Source organism: Ranitomeya variabilis, chromosome 6 (assembly GCF_051348905.1).
Source record: "Ranitomeya variabilis isolate aRanVar5 chromosome 6, aRanVar5.hap1, whole genome shotgun sequence".
In the NCBI taxonomy this organism is placed as follows: Eukaryota; Metazoa; Chordata; class Amphibia; order Anura; family Dendrobatidae; genus Ranitomeya; species Ranitomeya variabilis.
The window spans coordinates 529,927,385-529,950,656 of record NC_135237.1 but is presented as its reverse complement, the minus strand read 5'-3'; positions in this window follow the sequence as shown (position 1 = coordinate 529,950,656).

Sequence of the window (23,272 nt, the reverse complement as noted above, 5' to 3'; positions counted from 1 at the left end):
AGCGACCTGCCCTTACTGCTTAGCTTTCTTCTACCAGCAACTGCAGACCCACTTAACTGCACTGCCAGCACTGCTACTATATCTCCCTCCTGGGACAGGTTCCGAATATCTGCTGGGTTCTGTGCCTTGTTAATATTGCGTGTGAAGGAACAGATGATTGGCCTCGGTGGTTGTTCCTTCCCGGGGAAAGGTCTGGCTATTCACTGCTTGCGTTGAGAAACACGTGATGGTGTCTCCGCAGCTATCCTACGTGCATTTGCATATTTCCCATAAGGGATGGGGGCAGTGTTCTGGATCACTGCGTTGAGAAACACGTTATGGTGTCTCCGCGGTGTTGGATGTTTTGGTCTCCCCGAGGCCAATCATCTGTTCCTTCACAGCCTTTTACTAGGCACTGCTCCTAATAGCCAGATTCCTACTCCACACTGATGAGGGGCAAACACCCCGAAACAGCTGTCTGTGGATGGATGCCATGCTTGGCATAGGTGGTTTTCCTGTATTGGATGCTGCCCTTCCCGTGGTTGTTCCTTCCCGGGGAAAGGTCTGGCTATTCACTGCTTGCGTTGAGAAACACGTGATGGTGTCTCCGCAGCTATCCTACGTGCATTTGTTAATATTGCGTGGCATGGTGTTGCCCAGGGCTAGCAAACCCTGCTGAGCTAATGGGCACCCTCGCCCCGACTGAGAACTATTAGGAAGTCCCTCCTGTCTTATCCAACATGCCACTTCTATGTTTAACCACTTCTATACTATGTTCTCTGTGTCCTCATCTTGTGGTTGAACTGTGCACTGCACTTTACCTATAGTAAACAGTATACACTGTGCAGCAGAGATAACATATTTTAAATAAATACACTTATTAACAATTATATATAATTAAAGGGATAAAGGCGTACATCAATCTTTGCAATCCCTTACACAATCACGTGGTGCCGCTTATTATGATAATGAATATGTGCTCCACGCCTATGGGAGTGGAGACGCATGCATATTCATTACCTTAATGAGCGGCTCCACGTGATCGTGCTGGAAGAGCTGCTGGGAGCCGGAACAATTGAGATGCTGCAAAGGCGCCGGGACCACAGAGATGCTGCGAGAGCACGCTGGTGGGTGAGTAGGATGTCTTCTGGAAGCTGGCAGCTGTCACTGTGCGGTGCTATAAGAGAAATGAATATTCTTTTCTCTCTAGCAGCAGTCACAGTTACAGCCACAGTCGCCGGCTTCAGCCTCCTATGACCCACTGCTCCACCGCTCCCCTGCTGGCTTTCTGGATAATTGACTCGTGTATAAGCCGAGAGGGGCGTTTTCAGCACAAAAAATGTGCTGAAAAACTCGGTTTATACATGAGAATATACGATAACCAAATATAATGTCAGCTCACAATGCAAAATTTGGCCCTCACACATCTCCAGCGACTGAAAAGTGACAAAGTTAGGTATCTCAGAATTGGTGACACAAGCCAAAATTATTTTTACAAAGTCTTGAATTTTTAAGACACTAACATAAATAATAAACAAAGTTTAAAAACAATACTTAGGCAAGTTCCCTAAAAGAAACTGGTTACTCCAAAATAAAGCTTACCTATCCTAGCTCAAGGGCCAAGCCTACCTCCATACTATTACTATTCGGCCGGTGTCACACTAGAGCGTTTTATGGACATATGAGAGGCGCAAAAACTACGCATTGCACAAGTACCAATGATTCTCTATGGGGCAGCTTCTATATGGCATATATTTTGCAGCCGTATTTTATGGCCGTAGAAAATTGCAGCATGCTGCGTTTGTCAGCATACTGCGCAAAAAATCTGCCAATGAAAGTCTATGGGTGCGCAAAAAATACGGATTACACACGGACCAGCAGTGTGACTTGTGAAAAATACGCCAGACATCTCCAGGTGACAGAAAATGTGCCAAGTCTTCAATCAGGAAGCTTAGACATGCTAATTAGCTGGAAAAAGCCAGACAGATATCCCGGAAGTCTGGTGCACGCCTCCACGGAGTTGCAAGCAGCATGGCAAACATCATCAATGTTGATATGCTCCTGGTCTTTGTCCAAGAAAGGCCCGAAATTTGGGACCAACGTGATTCCAACTATGCTAACCAGGCAAGGAAAGAGGCTGCTTGGAGGAGCATCTGTAGGATCCTTTTCCCAGATTATGAGCAGAGGCCACGTGAGGGCCTGAGGCAAATAAGTAAGTACACTCATGTTTCTCAATTAATTAATATTGTAAACTGCAGTAAGAACAAAATTTTTACACTATTATTATATATGTTATTCCAATTTTATATGTATATTGCACCATTTTATTTTAATTTATGAAAGAGTTTATGTACAGCGTTTATAGATGTCGCTCGCAGAAAGCACATTTACAATGACAGACTGGTATAGAGGGGAGAGGACCCTGTCCTTGTTTACTTACATTCTATGGTATTACCCTTTTATGGTATTGTGTTATTTGTGTGTTAAATTTGATTACTGTAGATATTTATTAAGAAATGCAGCTTACTAGGGCATATTACAATCTTGTAAATCACTGACACCTTGTTGTACCACTGTGCACAATGGCCTTATACATTATTTTCTTCTCTGTCATTGCAGTGGAAGATGTTATGAGACGTTGGCGCAGCATTCGGGACCAGTACCAGAGAGAAAGGCAGCAGCGGGCCAGAAGTGGGTCATCTGCTCCGGCAAAAAGGAAGTATATTTGTTTTGACTGGCTGTCCTTTCTGGATACCAGTATGGATCTCAGACCTTAAGTACAAACCTCACACCACATTACACATATGTTTGGAATGCTCATAGATGATTTCTAAAATTGAATTTTTCAATTTTCATAACAGAACACAATCCAACCTCACTGAGAGGGAGACAACAGGGTCCGAATCAGAGCCATTGATCGATCCTGTTGGGGTAGGAGAAGAGATGGCTGGCCCATATACGGCTCCTACCATGTTTATCCCTCCGGATCCATCTTTGGCTGCCCCTCATGTTCCACATCCACCTGGGCCAGATGATGCAGCCACAGACACAGATGCACAGCTTCAGTGATGCCTGAAGATCCTGGCCACAGCAGCAGTCCCACTGTTCCGCTGGAGGCCTCCCCACAGCCTGCTGTGACCTCACGCCGTTGCCGCAGAAGGAGAGAGCTAATAGAAAGCCGAAGGAATGTGGACACTGGTGTGTTAAATTATTTGGCCAGGGCTGCTCAGGATGATGGTGAGGAGGCATTTTCACGAAGCCTGGCCCGGTGTCTCCGTACCATATCTCGTGAGGTGAGGCTACGTGTGAGAGGGTGCTTTCAAATCCTTCTTGATGCATGCAACCCCCAAATAGCCCTTATGATTTGTTTGAGTACATTGAGAGGTGACAGCTGTAAACATGTAATGTCATGCGTATGCAAACAAATCAACCAGTGCATGCTCAAGTGGGATCTGAAGCACCTCCTCCACGTATGCCAACACCTCAACCCTTTCCCCAACATAACCAACCAATGCCTACACCGTACCAAATGGCACCCTTCCAGTACCCTTACCAATATGGCCACTTGTCTAGACCCAGTGTTGGAGGCTGGTCCCAACCTGGGTTTGGACAACATTGCCATACTGGTGAGGGTTATGATTTACGTGAGGTGTACTATCGTCCTGATGCCCATAGTATCCACCCTTATGGCCAGTACTCAACAGGGCAATCTGAGCATGGGAAGATTTTGGAGCAGGCCCAACAGAGAAGCCACCAACAGGGTGAAGGACAATTCGCCCAACAAAGGCCACAAGAGCAGCAACCCGAAGTGCCGCCATCACCTCCACCAACGTATCAGAATCTGTAAAAAATGATTTGTCATTGATAATTTTGTGTGATATACCAAAATTATTTAATCTGCTGTGATAGCAATGTTATTTTTTAATTTTGTACACTTTGGCCAAGTTTAAATGGCTACAAAAGCCATATGATGTAAATATGATGTTGAAAAAAAAATTTTGGCTTATGATATCATTTATAAACAAAAAATAACAAGCCAATTTCTTTGTGTTTGATCAATCATTATTATACCATACACAATTCAAACATTTCGAAACATATAAAATTTAAATAACAAAAAACACAATAAAGTAACATAATTTTATATTTAGGGATGTATATATAGGTAAAACAAAAAAAAATTACAACATAGAGACAGCATTATCTTGCCAGGGAGTAGCACCCTGAGGAGAAACAAAATAAGTTGTATAAATATCCCTAACTTTTAGGCCAGAAAGGGGATGCCGCTGAGGAAGGACTTGTGTTGTAGGCCTACCCACATTGGCCAACATGCCTTCACCACTATCAGCAGAGGAACACTCATGAATTCTTGTGAAGTTGTGTAAAACAACACAAGCTTTTATGACTTCATTAACATTTGCCTCACTCAGCTGAATGGCAGACTGGAGGACACACCATTTGGCACACATAATGCCTAAGGCGCACTCCACCAGTCGTCGCGCCCGTGAAAGTCTCAAATTAAACACCCGCCGCCAGTGGTCCAGGTTGCACCGGGGATAAGGCCTCATGACATGCCTGATCAATTGGAAGGCCTCATCTGCCACAAGTACCGTATTTTTCTGACCATAAGACGCACTTTTTTCCTCCAAATTTGGGAGGAAAGTGTGGGTGCGTCTTATGGTAGGGATGTAGCATGTGGGGAGGGGGGCAGCAGCGAGTGGGATCGCACTGTTATCCCACTACAGGAGGCAGAAAAATGTCCCCACTTCCGGGAATCAGCTGCTGGGGAAACCATGTGGTCCCAATGATTAAGTGCAGTGAATATTCATTAGCTACTCCCCGCCCACCTATCAGCTGAGAGGTGAGCCGGGAGCAGCAAATGAATACTGCACTTAAGCAGCGACACACATGGTTTCCTCAGCGCTGATTCCTGCAGCAGCTGGGGAGATCCGTGTGTCCGGGGGAGGAGGAGGCAGCAGCAGGGTCCGGGGGAGAGGAGATCGCTGCCTACCTTCCTGGGCTGGAGCTGAGTGCTGTGCAGTGTGCACAAGGAGGACCTGTGATGATGTCAGAAGTGGGTGGGCTGGAGCATCACATGGCAGCACAGAGCCCTCCCTCTTCTTGACATCATCACAGGTCCTTCAGACTCCAACACTAGAATCTGCTGGCTTCCATTACCTGTGCTGTGGAAAGGCAACAAGAGGGAGGGCTCTGTGTGTGCAGTCATGGGATGCTTTTACCTCACCACAGGCTGGCTGGCTGCCACAATTAAGAGGTTAGTCTTTCCAAAACACAATAAAGCACCCTGCCACTCCTTTAGTGAACTATAACTCCCAGCATGTCATAGGATCTGCAGGACATGCTGGGAGTTATAGTTCTCCCATGGGATTTTAAAGCAGCACTCCAGTGTTATTTTGCAGTGCTGGAGTGGTGCTTTCAATATAAGCCCTGTGCCCCCATTCTTATACTCACCCTCCAGCATCTTCATATAGTACTTCACAGACACCACACTGGTCCCGCAGCTTCCAACATAATAACATACTATTATATATAATAACACCACATATAATAGTATGTTATTAAATATTTTACCACATTTTTTTGCTTCAAATATTTTTTTCCCTATTTTCCACCTCTAAAACCTGGGTGCACCTTATAGTCCAGTGCGTCTTATAGTCTGAAAAATACGGTACATATGGGACTGCTTCAGCATTGGAGCCTGGGAGTTGTTGTGGTGGTGGGAGGTCCAACAAGTTTTCACGTAGCCGCCGACCCATAATGGAGTCTAGAGTCTCCAGTTCCCCCATAGGCCCCAATATCTACAATTATAAACCTGTAGTTACTGTCAACTACAGCTAACAGAACTACAGGGAAAAACTGCTTATAATTGTAGAATTGGGAGCCCGAGTTCAGCGGCTTACGCACCCTGATATGTTTCCCATCCACGGCTCCAATAAGGAAAATCACAAGAGTCATAAAATCCACGGGCTATTTTCAGCCAATCCTCCCTTTTGGGCTCCGGCATCACAAGTTCATGTAGTTTGTCCCATATTTGAACACATGTATCAAGCACAATGCCAGAAATAGTGGACCGCCCTATTAGAAATTCCAGATGTATTCTGGCATAAGACAATCCAGTTGACAGGAATCTGAAAGCACCCAAGCAAAACAAATATTAGGAATGTAACAATGCTTGAATAAAAACATAGTAAAGCCAGGTAATATGAGGATTTAAAAAGGCAGGATACCAGTGTACCTTCCAAAATGTACACTGGCTACTTACATTTAACATTATCTACATATTTGTATATTATTTTGTTAAAATTGATTAATATAATTTAAATCAGATGCTAGGAAAATCAAAATAGGACAAAAAACATCATCAACATACAGCATTTGAGGATGGTGAATACATACCATAAGGTAAGGAGAAGACGCTCCTCTGCGGATATGCATTTCCACATCCTGGTATCCTGATACGTTATTTCTGGATGTACTGTCTCCAACAAGATGTCAAAGGTGGGTATTGTCATGCAACAGTACTGGAAGAATTTGTCCGGATGTGTCCGAAGAGCTGAATAGATCCTGTGAAAATGCCCTTTAGTGAGGCGTTGCCGCAAAAGTGGATGCACCCACATTCTTCTTCTCCTCTTTCGCAGATCAACTATCACGGGGTATGGCTGCCCGAAGCGGCATGACAAGACCCAATTAAATAACACCTACTGAGTTGGTGTGAAATGCAGGAGGTCTCACATGTTGCCCAAGTACCACGAACACACCTACACAAGCACAGCAACAAAATGGCCATATGGGAGGGTTTCACCTGTTGTAGAGGCCTTAAATAGGGTTTATGCTGATGACTTCAATTAATTTCAGGCCTCAAAACCGTTAAATGTCCATTTTGCAAGGTTGCGTGAAAAAAATGCATTACGGATTCCATACGGATTACGTACGGAGGATGACATGCATAAAATACACAGCCACACCCTGCCTACGGATGACAGATGGATCACTGTTATGGGATCATTTCTGCGTATTACGCCTGTAAAAAACACACCCTATTTCCCTACACTGAGTGTGACTCCAGCCTTAGTCTGCGACAGGTTACTCTGGTCACCCAGCAAGAATCCCTGAGGTAATCTCCTGAAGCCTTTTAATGTATTTGGGGAATAGTTTACACCAACCATGTGCTTTAGATGAGTTTGCCTAATCATCCACTTCACTCAGATCCAGCCAGATGTCTAATCGTTCATGCAAAGTCATGACTGTTATCCAGCAATCTGTGACTTCTATTGCAACTGCCCATTCAACATTGCTGAAACAAGTTTCCTGACAGCAAACCCATATCTGCTAATGGATGTGCTGTTCACAATTTTTGATCTGCAAGCAAGGTGCCTGATGATTAGCCCCTGCTATTCTTATGCTGCCAATATTCGCAACCACCTCTCCTTTTTCTGTAAGCAATCATTATCTCAGACTCGAGTTATCAGATTGTCTATACATATATTATTCCCGTATATAACCACATCTCTTCAAAAATATTACCTGATTGTGTATTCATCTATTAGTCTGAGTGTATCTACACATCTGGCTTTGCTTTATTTGGTGCCACCTGCTCTGCTTGTCTTTCTGCTTTCCTGCATACTCTGCTGTCCTGATCTTACTGATCCACATGATGTCCATTATTGCCTCCTCTGCTATACCATCAGCTCTGTTCTTTGATACTCACGATGGCCTATGTCTTAGAGTATCCACCTCACCAGGTGAGCCCATATTACTGCATTAAAGTGCATAGAGACATGCATGCTTTAAAAAGAAGTAGGTCAGCCACTTTAATGTTTATTACAAAAATGTGTTGAGGATATGATATTGTGGCAATTATTAATATACATGTCCTCAAAGAGTGCACAGGGTTCCTGTCCACAAAATGGTTGCTTATATAGCAGTGTGTGACAAACCGGACTTGTTCATCACCTCACCTCTACCAATTGAAAAACACTGCTCATGGGAAAATAATTTTTCAATCGGATGAAGATTGATGGACAGGTCTGGTCACATGTTTCTCTATGAGCAACCACTTTGTCAACAGGAGAGCTTGTGCAGCCTGTGTTGAAATTTGTAGTAAAAAGTGCTGGAGGGGAATCTGTAATACCTATGTAATAAGCAATGCCCCAAAAATCATATCCCCAGCATATTTGTAAAAATAGATATAAAATTGGCTTGGCAAACCTCTTTACCCCCGTTCTGCCAGCTGACGGAATAGTACGTCAGCCAGCAGTATCCCCCGCTTTGAGGTGGGCTCCGGCGGTGAGCCCACCTCAAATCCGTGACATGTCAGCTGTTTTCAACAGCTGATGTGCTCGCAATGGGCGCGAGCGGAATCGCGATCCGCCTGTACCCATTAACTAGTTAAATGCCGCTGTCAAACGCTGACAGCGACATTTAACAAGTGCTGCCGGCCGTGCGGATGGAAGTACACGCAACGCTGACCCCATCACGTGATTGGGGGTCCTTGGTGCGTTGCCATCACAACCAGAGGTCTCCTCGAAACCTCTATAGTTGTTGATGGCAGATTGCTGTTAGCGCCACCCTGTGGTCGGCATTCATAGCAAGCCTGTAATTCTGCTGCATAGAGGTGATCTGTGCATCACCTCTATGTAGCAGAGGCGATCGAGTAGTGGAGGCTATTGAAGCATGCCAAATTTTTTTAAAAAAAGTGTTTAAAAATATAAAAAAATAAAAATATATAAAAGTTCAAATCACCCCCCTTTCGCCCCAATCAAAATAAAACAATAAAAAAATTCAAACCTACACATATTTGGTATTGCCGTGTTTTCAGAATCGCCCGATCTATCAATTAAAAAAAAAGATTAACCTGATCGCTAAACGGCACAGCGAGAAAAAAATCAAAATGCCCAAATTACGTTTTTTTTGGTCCCGCGACATTGCATAGGAATGCAATAATGAGCGCTCAAAAGAATGTATCTGCACAAAAGTGGTATAATTCAAAACCTCAGTTCGGCACACAAAAAATAAGTCCTCACCTGACCCCAGATCATGAAAAATGGAGATGCTATGGGTAACGAAAAATTTGTGCAATTTTTTTAAATTTTTTTAGCAAACTTTGGAATTTTTTTTAACCACTTAAATAAAAGAGAACCTAGACATGTTTGGAGTCTATGAACTTGGAATGACCTGGAGAATTATATTGGCAGGTCAGTTTTAGCATTTAGTGAACCTAGCAAAAAAAAAACAACAAAAAACTAGTGTGGGACTGCACTTTTTTTTTGCAATTTCATTGCACTTGGAATTTTTTTCCCATTTTCTGTTACACAACATCGTAAAAAAAATGGTATCTTTTATAAGCACAACTCTTCCTGCAAAAAATAAGCCTTCACATGGCCATATTGATGGAAAAATAACAAAGTTATGGCTCTGGAAAGAAGGGAAGCAAAAAATGAAAAAAGCTCCGGGGGTGAAGGGGTTAAAGGGGCGGTCCAAAGGCAAAGTAATTTTAATTCTGAATCACTATTTATTTAGTTTTATAATCTAAACAAATTCCCTATCCTTTGCTAACTACACTAACTGCTATTCTATTTTTTCCCCTACTCTCTTTCTGATGACACTTTGTTTGAGAATCTCAGGTCATGTTGGGATACTCAAACAAAAAATGTCATCAGGCCGCAGAGAGTACTGTCACTTCTGCATAACCTGCCCCCTCCCTGAAATGAAGCAATATCAGTGATGCTCACTTCATGGGCTGGGCTATTACCTGCTCTGTACCTGCATGCTGGACACTGTGCAGTGTGTACAATGACAGCACTTGGTGATAGGGCACATTCACATGTCCATACAAATCAGTCCAAGATTGAATCAGATTGCCTGTGTGTAGCAGAAATGCTAGCTTGCTATGATTGCCGACCACGGGGCAGCACTCAGAGCAATCTGGTAGTGACAATCAAAGAGGACTGCTGCAGACCTACTGTATGGTTGTCATGCCGACCCATCTGTGACCCGTGATCATGAGACAAGGTCAAGATGGGAGGGATTAGCTACGCGCTTCCGGTAAGCGCAAGTTAAATGCCGCTGTCAGATATTGAGTTAACAGCTGCGGGTGGATTGCGATTCCAACTGCAGCTGTTGTGGGCAAATGTCAGCTGTATAGATCAGCTGTCATGTGCCAGGAAAGGTGTGAGCTCAGCACCAAAACCCATTCCAAACAGGGGGAGTCCGACGTGGGGCACTTTTACGTCCATTGTCGGAAAGGGGTCAAATTTTCTGATGACACAAAGTTACTAGGGATAGCTAAAACTAGAGAAGAGAAACAGAAAGGATTCAAAAAGATCTAAACAAACTGCAACTGTGGGCAGCAACTTACCAAATGGTTTTAACAGGGAGAAATGCAAAGTCCTACTAGAGTAAGAAAAATGATAAAAACATATCCAGAATTGGAGGAATTTAACTAAGCCACAACACTTGTGAAAAAGTCTTGGGTATATTAATAGATCACAGACTGCACATGAGTCAACAGTGTGATGCAGCAAAAAAGGTAAACACAGTTCTAAGAGGTATTAAGAGAGGCACAGAGTCTATATCACGTGAAGTAATTATCCCCCTCTATTCCTCTTTGGTCAGACCTAATCTGGAATACCATGTCCAGTTCTGGCCAGCAGATTTAAAAAAAGACATGAACAAACTGGAGCAGGTTCAGAGAATCAGAGAAGAGTGACCAGAATGGTGACCAATATGCAAACAGTCCTATGAGGAACGGTTAGAGGATTTTAAAATATTTAACTTTCAAAAGAGAAGACTGAGAGGAGACTTAATAGCTTTCTACAAATATCTCAAGGGCTGTCATACTGTAGAGGGATCAGCTTTATGCTCATTGGCAGAAATAAAGGATGAAACTGAATGGGAGGAGACACAGAATAGATAGTAGAAAAAAAAAATTTGAGAGTGAAGGTGATCAATGAGTGGAAAAGGTGGCTACAAGAGTTTGTGAGTTCTCCGTCATTGGAAGTCTTCAAATAGAGGCTGGACAGACATCTGTCTGGGATGAAATAGTGAATCCTGCTTTGGGCAGGGTTTTAGACCAGATGACCCAGGAGGTCCCTTCCAACTATACAATTCTATGATTCTATCCTTGGGGCATGTCCTATGTAACTGTGTGAATTGTCCCTTGGGTATACCTTTAAATACCTTAGGAGCATGATGACTGTGTCTACTTAACAGGCATTTTTTATCAGTTTCCTTAGTATAAATACTTGTTTCCAAAGAACCATCCTTAAGCATAATTGTAACATCTAGAAAATTTAGTTCGCTCTCATCAAAATTATCTTATTGCTGTGTTTTTATGTCAAAGTTAAATATTGTATTTATATTATTTTTTTAGGGTGACTCAGATTAAACTTTTGCTTTTGTGCCAATAGGATCACTCATAGTAATATGTATACATACTTTCTCTGCTCCAAACTTGTTGCCAAGCTATGGACACTGCTGCCGTTGTGGCATTCAGCTTTCATTATAGTGAGTGATGGGCAAACACGTGGATGTTCGGGTCTGGCGGGTTTGGCTGATCATTTTAAAAAGTTTGGTTCTGGTACCAGAACAGTACCCAAACTCAAAACCAGACCCCATTCAGATGAATGGAGGGCCCGAACAAACATCCTCTGTTTGCAACTCTGTCATCTGAGTGACATCACGGCATACACTGGCTCTGATCAGTGGTAATATCTATTAGTGGTCTATTAGATGCATCAATTCTGGTACTTTTCCCGTCACTTCCCAAATGCCCTGTTGAGGTGGAAGTGGGGTAATACATTTGGGGTTGATGTCAACTGGTCTATGGCCACCTATGTGAAACCCAAGGGTTATTAATGGAACTTCACTGCTAATCAAATTTCCCTGGAAAATCCATGTGATTTGGTGACTTTGAGTTTTGTCACATCCACTCATCTCTAATAGTAATGTACAGTTGATTATCATTAGATAAATATGATGCAAATCAAATTTTCTGGCCAAATTCAAGTAACCTACTAAATTGAAATTTTGGCAGATGTACATCATCACTGATTAATATGTTTGTTTCTAAAATTAATTGAGAGGTCTATCTTGGCATCTGTTAAAATGGGTTTTCTTGGATTTAAAGATTGGTAGCTTATACTAAGACTTGGTTCACACAACTGTATTTTCTCTCATCCGAGAGAATCAGACGGTTATTCTTTTCACACTCTCTGATTAGAGTTTAATCAGAGTATGATAACACTGTGGTCCAATTTTATTAGATGTGGAGGAGATAAAAAAAAAAACTTCTCCATCTTCTCCATTCTTTTAGTGTAAAGGTTATCAGATTGAGGTCCAATTTTTTCTAAGGACTCATTGACTTGCATGGCCGAGTGTGCTCTGAATATGAAATGGAAATTGTGCATACTGAAAATATTTCATTGCACAGACTCTGTTCAAGAATAAAAACGGACATCTGCACAGCCCCTTAGAATAACATTGGTCCAACTAATTCGATGTTTTGTCGGATCCCACTCGGACCGAAAATGCGGTGGTCTGCACAAGCCCTTGGGATAATTCATCAATATCAGATTGGTGGGAGTCTAATCCTACTGATCATTAATGGTACAGCAGCTTTCTCCTGTACAGAAGAAAGGGAGAGCTTGAAGTACCTTTCAAATCTGAAAAAAAATCTTTAATATAATAATCTATGGAATAATATAAATTTAGCTTCATTTTGTTGGAAAAAGCAAACCAATTGCAAATGCAACTGCAATATTTGGCTGCAACCCACTACTCTAATATGACCTAGTGACCTAGGTTATCTCTGATAATGATATATAGGTACATCTCACAAAATTAGAATATCATCAAAAACTTAATTTATTTCAGTTCTTCAATACAAAATGTGATACCCATATATTATATAGAGTCATTACAAACAGAGTGATCTATTTCACGTGTTTATTTCTGTTAATGTTGATGATTGTGGCTTACAGTCAATGGAAACCCAAAAGTCATTATCTCAGTAATTTAGAATACTTTATAACACAAGCTTGAAAAATGATTTTAAAATCCGAAATGTTGGCCTACTGAAAAATATGAGTAAATGCATTCAATACTTGGTCGGGGCTCTTTTTACATCAAATACTGCATCAATGCCGTGTGGCATGGAGGCGATCAGCCTGTGGCACTGCTGAGGTGTTATGGAAGCCCAGGTTGCTTTGATAGCAGCCTTCAGCACATCTGCATTGTTGGACCTAGTGTCTCATCTTCCTCTTGACAATATCCCATAGATACTCTATGGGGTTAAGGTCAGGCGAGTTTGCTGGCCAATCAAGCACAGTGATACTGTTGTTTTTAAACAAGATATTGGTACTTTTGGCAGTGTGGGCAGGTGCCAAGCCCTGCTGGAGAATGAAATTTCCATCTCCAAAAAGCTTGTCGGCAGAGAGAAGCATGAAGTGCACTAAAATTTTCTGGTAGACAGCTGCGCTGACTTTGGTCTTCATAACACACAGTGGACCTACACCAGCAGATGACATGGCTCCCCAAACCATCACTGACTGTGGAAACTTCAAAATAGACCTCCAGCAGCTTGGATTGTGGCCTCTCCACTCTTCCCCCAGACTCTGGGACCTTGATTTCCAAATGAAATGCAAAATTTGCTTTAATTGGAAAACAACACCTTGGACCACTGTGCAACATTCCAGTACTTTTTCTGCTTGACTCAGGTAAGACGCTTCTGGTGATGTCTATTGGTCATGAGTGGCATGACACAAGGAATGCGACACTTATAGCCCATGTCCGGGATACATCTGTGTTTTGTGGCTCTTGAAGCAATAACCAGCAGCAGTCCACTCCTTGGGAATCTCCCTCAAATTTTTGAATGGCCTTTTCTTAATCCTTTCAAGGCTGTGGTTATCCCGGTTGCTTGTCCTCCTTTTTCTACCACACTTTTCCTTCCACTCAACTTTCCATTAATATGCCTGGATTCAGCACTCTGTCAACAGCCAGGTTTTTTAGCTATGGCTTTTTTTTTGGCTTACCCTCTTTGTGGAGTGTGTCAATGACTGCCATCTGGACATCTGTCAAGTCAGCCGTCTCCCCCATGATTGTGGAGCCTACTGAAACAGACTAAGGGACATTTTAACAGCTTAGGAATCCTTTGCAGGTGTTTTTTGTTAATTATTCTAATTTACTGAGATACTGACTTTTTGGTTTTCATTGGCTGTAAGCCATAATCATCAACATAAAAAGAAAAAAAACTATTGAAATAGATCACTCTGTTTGTGATGAGTGACTCTATATAATATGATTTTCACTTTTTGTATTGAAGAACTGAAATAAATTAACTTTTTGCTGACATTCTAATTAGTGAGAAGCACTTGTGTTCTCTATGAGAAACTGTGATTTATTGTAGAAATCACTGATACAATATTTTTGATTATATTCATACATCTGCATATTTTATTCTATTTTTTTAAATTTAGAAAATAAAATACTAATTTAAAAAAAAGCTTTTTTTTTTTAAAGTTTTTGTAACATTGAGTAGCATGGCCCCTTCCTTCAATACAAAAAAAACTTTAATATGATTAAATCCTGGCTTACAAAATTATTGTGTTTCATCATAACTACAATATAGCCATCAAAAACATCAGCGGTTCAAGTGAGCACAGATAGAGACAGCATTGCGTGTCATTTCCAGCACTTGATTAATAGAGGCTGATTGTATCTCCTTCTCTACATTTTCCATTCTGTCAATGATATTCTGCCTTATTTTTTATGCTAATATCCATTCATTTCCCTCTGTTCTCTTTTGTGTTGTAGGACTCCTTGTGGGCTTTTTGGAGAATGCCGTCAGATCTCTCAAATACCATAGTGAACATTTTGGTGATTATAATGTATTTTACATACAAAGGCAGAGAATAATCTAAAACTTTTACATATTCTATAAAACATATTTTTTTAAACATCGGATTTAATTATTTAACACAATATGGATAGATTTGGCATAGTGAAATGTATGTTAATAAATACTATTGCTTTCAACATTTTACAAATTAGTATTAATAGTAAGAGTTTTATTCATTTTTTCTTACGATTATAAAAATATATATTTATGGTTTTATATTAAAATATATAGTTATTTACAGTTATTTTTTAAATAATATTATTATTCATTTTGCAGTCCGATACAATCAACATGGAGAAGTTACATTTTATTTTGCATGTCTGACATTGCCTCCTATATGTTAGGGGTCGAGTTCCCGCCTTTGCACAGGGGGAATCTCGGGCCATCTCCGCTGCGGTCTCCCATTCTTCTCCTGCCACAGTGGATCCTGCTCAGCAGAGGTGTCGGTCCCAGTGTCTCACTCAGTCTGACTCTGTACAAAGAGTTACTGCTGCCTTTCCTGCTTCTGCCATGGAAGTCAGTGCTGGGCAGCGGCGAGCAGACGCTTTTGGGACTAAAGGTACCTTCACACTAAGCGACGCTGCAGCGATACAGACAACGATGCCGACCGCTGCAGCGTCGCTGTTTGGTCGCTGGAGAGCTGTCACACAGACAGCTCTCCAGCGACCAACGATGCCGAGGTCCCCGGGTAACCAGGGTAAACATCGGGTTGCTAAGTGCAGGGCTGCACTTAGTAACCCGATGTTTACCCTGGTTACCAGTATAAAATGTAAAAAAACAAACAGTACATACTCACCTTCACGTCCCCCGGCATCCGCTTCCTGCACTGACTGTGAGTGCCGGCCCTAACAGCAGAGCGGTGACGTCACCGCTGTGCTGTGCTTTCACTTTACGGCCGGCGCTCAGTCAGTGCAGGAAGCGGACGCCGGGGGACGCGAAGGTGAGTATGTACTGTTTGTTTTTTTACATTTTACACTGGTAACCAGGGTAAACATCGGGTTACTAAGCGCGGCCCTGCGCTTAGTAACCCAATATTTACCCTGGTTACCATTGTAAAACATCGCTGGTATCGTTGCTTTTGCTGTCAAACACAACGATACACGGCGATCTGACGACCAAATAAAGTTCTGAACTTTAACCAACAACCAGCGATATCACAGCAGGATCCTGATCGCTGCTGCCTGTCAAACTCAACCATATCGCTAGCCAGGACGCTGCAATGTCACGGATCGCTAGCGATATCGTTTAGTGTGAAGGTACCTTAAGTCCTGCTTTTCTCGTTCTCAGTGGAGATCGAGGGTCACATGATCAGATACTGCAGCTAAGGCCATTGGTTCTTCAGGAAGGTCCTGTAGGTGCTCACGCTCTGTGGCAGCCTCTCATTGGTCCTTTTAGGAAGGTCCTGTACATGCTGCAACTATTTAAGGCATGCATAGCCGCACGGCCATGCGCTAGTATTGTTCTTTGTTATGTGCTTTGCGCCAGTGTGGTCACGTGAGAGTGTGTTCAGGGACCCGGCTGAAATAAGCCCCTAGAATGCTGGCACCTCCGGCGAGGAGTTTGTGTTTGTATGTATTCAGGGACCTGGCTGAAATAAGCTCCTAGAATGCTGGCACCTCCGGCGAGGAGTTTTGTGTGCATGCATGACCACTGACTGCTCTCTGTTTGGGCAGTTAGCCTGAGCCTCTGTGAAGTCTAACAGGGCACAGTGCTTTTCTTTCACAGCTACTCGGTGAATTAACTGAGTTAGTCCATACCGCCAAATAGTGCCGCCGTTTGCTAGCAGCAGGTACTCCTGCATGGTGGACCCCAGGCTGCGAACGCACCAATATCAATAAAAACATCTCTATTTACTCGGTGCGTTCCGCTAGCCCTAACAGAATACTAGCGCCAGGGTCTGGCTAGTAAATGGTGGACATTCAGCAATCCTTGCCGTACATCCAGCAGCTGGAGGGTAGGTTGGCGGCTCTAGAGAGCTCAACCTCAGCTGTGGATGTTACCACAGTTGCTGTACAGGCTGCTAGCGTGGCTGCAGCAACCTTGTCCATTGCCACCCCTGTTCTGACATTATCTCGCCTCCCGCTGCCAGAAAAATTTTCTGGAGATAGCAAATCTTGTAGGGGATTCGTGAGTCAGTGCTCTATTCACCTCGAGCTCCTGGCAGCACGTTTTCCCACTGAGCAGGCTAAGGTGGGATTTATTCCGTCTCTCTTGTCGGCCAGGGCGTTGGAATGGGCTACGCCGCTGTGGGAGCGTGGCGATCATGTGGTGCAGAGTGCTCCTGAGCACTCTGAAACAGGTCTTTTAGGACCTCAAGTCACCCATGACACGGCGCTCCAACTGCTGGCATTAACTCAGGGTGAGTCCTTGGTCAGCCATTTTGCCATCCGCTTTCGTACTTTAGCTTCTGAGCTGGAGTGGTCGGATAAAGCCCTAATCCCCATATTTTGGAGGGGCCTGGCTGATCACGTTAAGGACGCTCTGGACACTAGGGAGATTCCAGCCACACTGGAGGAGTTAATAACGGTCTCTACTCGAATTGACCTCCATTTTAACGAGCGGAGGTTAGAGTGAGCCCAGTGTAGGCAGAGGTTTTGGTTGGCTCCCTCCTTCACCAAACCTCTGAAATCTCCGGTCCTGGTTCCTGAGTCACATGAGGCCATGGAAGTGTCACGAGTGGGATTTAAGTCCCGGACCGCTTGTGCACTCAAGGTCTGTCATGTTTGCCAGCAGTCAGGACATCTTGCCACCAGATGTCCCCAGCGGTCGAGGAAACGTCAGCGTCTAGTGGTAGTAGGTGGAGGTACACTAGACACGGTGACGTTTGCCTCCAAATTGTCCTTTAAGGGGACAATTATTATAGGCTCATCCTCCCACTCGGTAGAGCTCTGCATGGATTCTGGGGCGGAGGGCAATTTTATGTCTTCTGCCTTCGCCCAACGTCATGCAATACCCCTGGTTATGCTAGCTCAACCAGTAACGGTACGAGTGGTGAATGGGTCAACACTGCCCTCACAGATAACACACCAGACCATCCCTTTTACTCTGTCCATGTTGCCATCCCATCAGGAGATTATATCTCTGCTTGTCATTCCTGAGGGAATTGATGAGGTCCTGTTGGGGATACCTTGGCTACAGTACCACTCTCCTCATATCGAGTGGTCCTCAGGCAGAATTCTAGGATGGGGTGAATCTTGTGGGGGTAGGTGTCAGAGGGAGTGCATTCAGGTTGCGACTACAGAGGTATGCGCAGATCTATCCTCTCTCCCCATCAATATTGGTCTTATGCAGACGTGTTCTCCAAAAAGGCGGCGGAGACCCTTCTGCCCCATCGCCCCTATGTCTGTCCTATTGATCTCTTGCCTGGTGCTGAGTCTCCCCGGGGTCAAGTTTATCCATTATCTCTCCAAGAGACAGAGGCAATGTCTCAGTACATTCAAGAGAATCTGGCAAGAGGATTCATCAGGAAGTCAGTGTCACCTGCTTGGGCAGGGTTCTTCTTCGTGCAGAAGAAGAATGGGGAACTGCGTCCATGTATAGACTACATGGGTCTTAACGCCATCACCGTTAAGAATAAGTATCCTTTGCCCTTGATATCTGAGCTCTTCGATAGGCTACGGGGAGCAAGGGTGTTTACTAAACTAGATCTGCGAGGTGCTTGCAACCTGATTCGCATCCGTGAGGGGGACGAATGGAAGACGGCTTTTAATACCAGGGATGGGCACTATGAATATCTGGTGATGCCCTTCGGGCTCTGTAATGCCCCAGCTGTTTTTCAAGACTTTGTGAATTATGTCTTCCAGGATATGCTCACCACCTCGGTCGTAGTCTTTCTGGATGATATTCTCATCTACTCTCCTGATATTGACTCCCACCGGAGAGATGTTTGCAAAGTCTTCGACCTCTATGCCAAGTTGGAGAAGTGTATGTTCGAGCAGGAGTCCTTACCTTTCCTAGGCTATATCATCTCCCCCCAGGGATTGGCTATGGATCCTGCCAAACTGCAGGCTGTGATGGACTGGCAGGAACCCCAATCTCTTAAAGCGGTGCAGCACTTTATGGGGTTCATTAAATATTATCGCCAGTTCATTCCGCACTTCCCAACTTTGGTAGCTCCCTTGGTTGCCCTCACCAAGAAGGGGGCAAATCCCAAATTGTGGTCTGAGGAGGTCTCCAAGGCCTTTAACTCCATAAAGTCACACTTCGCTAGCGCTCCCATCCTACATCGCCCCGATGTAGATAAGCCATTTATCTTGGAGGTGGATGCCTCATCTGTTGGTGCTGGAGCAGTCCTCTTCCAAAAGGATGCTCAAGGTCGGAAGCATCCTTGCTTCTTTTCTAAGACCTTCTCACCAGCAGAGAGGAATTATTCCATCGGGGACAGGGAGTTGCTAGCCATGAAGTTGGCGTTCTTGGAGTGGAGACATCTCTTGGAAGGAGCTCGTTTTCCCTTCCAAGTCTTCACAGATCATAAAAATTTGGTGTACATGCAGACAGCCCAGCAGTTAAAATCTCGCCAGGCCAGATGGTCCTTGTTATTCTCCCAGTTTCATTTCACCCTCCATTTTCTTTCTGGGGAGAAGAACATTCGTGCCGACGCTCTCTCTCGCTCCATTGTGTCATCTGTGGAGGAGGAAGAGGAGCCTCGGCTTATTGTCCCCACCAAGAGCCTGAGAACTGTGGCCCCGGTTTTGCTAGAGTCTGTGCCTCCAGGCAAGACTTTTGTACCATCCAGTTTGCAACCGGAGGTTCTCTCTTGGGCACACTCGTCCAGGGTGGGTGGACATTTTGGTTCCAAAAGGACATCTGAGTTACTGGCGAGGACATACTGGTGGCTGCATATGGCTCATGCTGTTGCAGACTATGTTCGGGCGTGTGTCTCTTGCGCCAAGAACAAGTCCCCTCGGCAATGGCCAGCTGGGTTGCTTTACCCTCTGCCGGTGGCGGACAGGCCCTGGGAGATGGTCGAGATGGACTTTGTGGTGGGCTTACCCAAGTCTCGTAGTTACACCATTATCTGGGTGATCACCTACCATTTTTCCAAAATGGTTCATTTGGTGCCTCTTCCATGGCTACCTTATGCATGGGCTCTGGCAGCCTTGTTCATCAATCAAATCTTTCGCTTACACGGTATACCGGACAAGATTGTCAGTGACTGGGGTCCCCAGTTTGCGTCTCGATTCTGGAGGGAGCTTTGTCGTCTACTCAGTATTGAGTTAAATCTCTCCTCGGCTTATCATCCCGAGACGAATGGGTTGGTTGCGAGAGCCAATCAGACTCTGGTCACTTATTTACGACATTTTGTTTCTGCCAGGCAGGATGACTGGGCATCCTTGTTACCGTGGACAGTGTTTGCCCTTAACAACGCTGTAGCCGACTCCACCGGTCAGACTCCTTTCCTCCTTAATTACGGCCAGCATCGGCAGGTTCCTGTGCCTATGCCCGTGTCCTCTGCTGACTCCAGGGTGGCAGACTGGGCAGTGGAGGCACAAGACATTTGGGACCGCACTCAGGATGCCCTCAGGGCCTCCAAGGAGAGAATGAGGTCCTCCGCCGATGCACATCGGCGCCCTGCCCAGACCTTTGGTCCTGGCGACTTAGTGTGGCTCTCCACTCGTAACATCAGGCTGCGTGTTGAGTCCACTAAGTTTGCTCCTCGCTACTTGGGTCCCTTCAAGGTCCTCAAACAGGTTAATCCTGTGGTCTACCGTCTAGCCCTTCTTCCACGCCTAGGTATCACTGACACCTTTCATGTGTCCCTCCTTAAGCCCTTATACATGTCCCGGTTTTCTGAGTCATCTGCCGGTACATCGGGTTCGTCTACGGACGATTACGAGGTGAACGCTATTTGGGGTGCAAGGTAGTTCATGGCAAAAGATTTTATTTGGTGGACTGGAAAGGTTACGGTCCTGAGGATAGGTCCTGGGAGCCTGCTGAGCACATTCGGGCTCTGCAGCTCATTGCTGCCTTCAAACGTAGCGAGGCCAAAGGAGGGGGCCCTAGGAGGGGGGTAATGTTAGGGGTTGAGTTCCCGCCTCTGCACAGGGGGAATCTCTGGCCATCTCCGCTGCAGTCTCCCATTCTTCTCCTGCCGCAGTGGAGCCTGCTCAGTGGAGACGTCGGTCCCAGCGTCTCGCTCAGTCTGACTCTGTACACAGAGTTACTGCTGCCTTTCCTTCTTCTGCCATTGAAGTCAGTGCTGTGCAGCGGCTAGCAGATGCTTCTGGGACTAAGTCCTGCTTTTCTCGTTCTGAGCATGCCCAGAGTAAGATCTCTCAGTGGAGATCGAGGGTCACATGATCAGATACTGCAGCTAAGGCCATTGGTCCTTCAGGAAGGTCCTGTAGGTGCTCACGCTCTGTGGCAGCCTCTCATTGGTCCTTCTAGGAAGGTCCTGTACATGCTGCAACTATTTAAGGCTCGCATGGCCGCACGGCCATGCGCTAGTATTGTTCTTTGTTATGTGCTTTGCGCCAGTGTGGTCACGTGAGAGTGTGTTCAGGGACCCAGCTGAAATAAGCCTCTAGAATGCTGGCACCTCCAGCGAGGAGTTTGTGTTTGTATGTATTCAGGGACATGGCTGAAATAAGCTCCTAGAATGCTGGCACCACTGGCGAGGAGTTTTGTGTGCATGCGTGACCACTGACTGCTCTCTGTTTGGGCAGTTAGCTTGAGCCTCTGTGAAGTCTAACAGGGCACAGTGCTTTGCTTTCACGGCTACTCGGTGAATTAACTGAGTTAGTCCATACCACCATATAGTGCCGCCGTTTGCTAGCAGCAGGTACTCCTGCACGGTGGACCCCGGGCTGCGAACACACCAATATCAATAAAAACATCTCTATTTACTTGGTGCATTCCGCTAGCCCTAACACTATAAAAAAAGAAAACAAATGAAGGTTAAAAGGTCTATGTAGCAAAAAAAAGTACAAAAAGTACTCCAACATACTCCGTACAAACATTTTACAAATGGATATATATATATATATATATATATATATATATATATATATATTTTTATTTTTTTGCATGGATTTGGATAATGATAGTTAATGGTTATGTTGATATATTTGTCAGACTATATGGTAAATGCACATCACAAACATTTTGTGAACAGAACTAAGGCTAGGTTCAGATTGCGTTAGTGCAATCCGTTTAGCGCGAGCGCTAGCGGATTGCGCTAACGCAATGTCTTTTTCGGGGCCGCGTTCAGGGGTCGCGTTAACGTCCCCGCTCTCGCAGATCCCGATCTGCGAGAGCGGGGAACGGACCTCTGGCGCGCCGCGGACGCTGCAAGCAGCGTCCGAGGCGCGCTACAAGAGACCGGCACATCGCTAGTGCATGCCGAAAATGACACGCGCTAGCAATGCGCTCTAACATTGCCGGCAATGGGAGCGCTAACGGACGCGGTGCACGGCGTTAATTTCGCCGTGCAACGCTGTCCGTTAGCGCTATCCCATTAACGCAATGGGAACCTAGCCTTAGAATAATTAATAAATTATTATTATTATTTATTATTATTATAGCGACATTTATTCCATGGTGCTTTACATATGATAAGTGATATACATAAAAAAAAACAAGTACAATAATCTTAAACAATACAGGTCACTGACTGGTAAAGGAGGAGAGAGGACCCTGCCTGCGAGGGTTCACAATCTACAATTGATGGGTGAGGATACAGTAGGTGAGGGTAGAGCTGGTCATTCAGAGGTTTGTCAGAAAAGGTAGCTCTTTAGGTCTTAATTTAAGGTTTCCATGGTAGGTGAGAGTCTGGTATGTTGGGGTAGAGAGTTCCAGAGAAGGGAAGATGTGCGGGCAATATCTTGTATGCGTTTGTGGGAAGAGGAGAAAAGAGAGGAGTAGAGAAGGAGATCTTGTGAGGATCGGAGGTTGCGTGCAGGTAAGTACTGGGAGATTAGGTCACACATACACGGAGGAGACAGGTTGTGGATGGCTTTGTATGTATTAATTAATAGATCTGTGGAAAATTGTAAATTATTTTTACAAGACAGCTAAAATTAGAAATAGAGTTTTAACATCATATTTGTTTTAAGGAGCACTATTTTTTGTTGTCTATGTCCTTTATGTGTTTTATTCTTAAATGAAGCAATTAGTACTTTCTTCACCATCTCATGATGCCTCTTGTCACCATCACTTGACTAGGGTTTCAATCCTTGCCACAATAATCACAAAGGACTTGTCGTTTCAATGTACAGTGCTGTCAAGTCGCTTTATTCATCAGCAAATGAAAGCAATATCGAAGTTTCGGTTCTGAATAGCGGACCTTCACCAGATACATGGATTGGAAAAGGAAGAGAGGTGTAGAAAAGAAAATGGCTGGAAAAACTGAAAATACACTGCAATGGCATGGTTCTG